The sequence below is a fragment of the Macaca nemestrina genome, chromosome 2, assembly GCF_043159975.1.
Source record: "Macaca nemestrina isolate mMacNem1 chromosome 2, mMacNem.hap1, whole genome shotgun sequence".
Classification (NCBI taxonomy): Eukaryota; Metazoa; Chordata; class Mammalia; order Primates; family Cercopithecidae; genus Macaca; species Macaca nemestrina.
In genome coordinates, this window is record NC_092126.1 from 52,056,602 (window position 1) to 52,058,146 (window position 1,545).

A 1,545-nucleotide genomic window follows, 5' to 3' on the forward strand; every position below is an offset into this window, starting at 1 on the left:
AGAGAGGACTTAAATTGTTCCCAGCACATAGAAATGATAAATATTCAGTAATGGATACCACCAAATACCCTGGTTTAATCACTACACATTCTACACAAGTAGCAGAATATCACACATACCCCATAAATGTGTAAAATATTATGTATAAATAAAAAATAAAATCTTAGCTCTTCCTGTTTTGCTGAGATAACCTTGCAAAAATCACTTTGAGCAGACGCATACCCACTTGTGAAGGGGGCATGATACCTTCTTCACAGAAGGGTGAGGAACATTTAAAGTGCTCATTTGTGCTTGGAATATTATGCATGGCTCAATAAACATTTGCTGTTTTTCTGCTTTCTTTCTCATCCTGACCCTGAAATTTCTAAGTATCTTTATAAAGCAACCAGTACTCATTTTGTAGAAATTTTAAAAGGAGCCTCAACATTTATCCAGTCTGACTTCTCTGGAATCCTTCCCACAGCTTCCCTTTCCAAGGGACTCTGAGGCTTGGCAGAGCCCAGTCCATGGCTTCCTTGTGAGCAGGTGGCCTATTCCACGGTAGGACAGGTCTCACCATGGTAATAATGTCACTTGCTTTTTATTTAGCTAAAATTTGACTCCCTAAAATATTCAACCTATTTTAACCTCTAGATTCTCAATGAAGAACTAGTAAGACTTCCGGTTCCACCTCTTAATCCTTCAGCTGTTATGTAATACTAGTACCAGGCAGGGCCATCGCATAATGTAGAGCTTGGTCCAGGCGTGGCAGAGACCTTCTTAAGTGACACAAAGCAAATGAATAATGAATCATGCCCCTGGCAGTTGGCAAACTTTCTAATAGGGGTGTGTTTTACTGCCTCCTACACTCTAACTGCCCTTCCAACTGTGTCTTCTCCCCAGTCAACCCCTCAGGACCTTTTCTCTCCCTCTCTACCCAATGCCGACCTTCCCTTCCCCTTAGCCCTCTTAGTGAATGATGGTTTATTTATTTCTATATGGAAGACATAGCTGAAAGGGTTGATTAGGAAAATTGTTTTTACTAATTCCATCACATCGTGTAGGGAAAAGATAGAACTTAATTACTTAATTGGGTAACAAGTAGAGAAATAGAGCAATCAGACAATAAAATGTACAGTTACTTTTTTCCTTAAAAAATTATTGTAAGTCTGAGCTCAATGATACACAACTAGACCATCAAATTATTTTCATATTGAGGAAAACAGAAACTCTTTTGGATAACCCTGCATTCCAGGCTTTCGGTGGAAAAGACAAAGACACACACTGTACAGCATTAAGTACTTGGGAGACATGATTTTAACCAGGATGTAACTCAATTATATTAGTGATTTATAAAGAGTCTGGAGAAAATATTTCTTTATTTGAGCATGGGCACTGTCAGATTAAAGGTGCAGTGGTTCTAAATGCTGTTTGTTCCAGCCCTGTCTTCGATTGCAACAATGTGAGTGTCTTGTCTGTGCTGGTGGATTATTAACAGAGGTTATTGGTCTCCATGGCAAAGCGATTGAATGATTGCTCTGAACGTAATCTCATTTATGGGGGTGC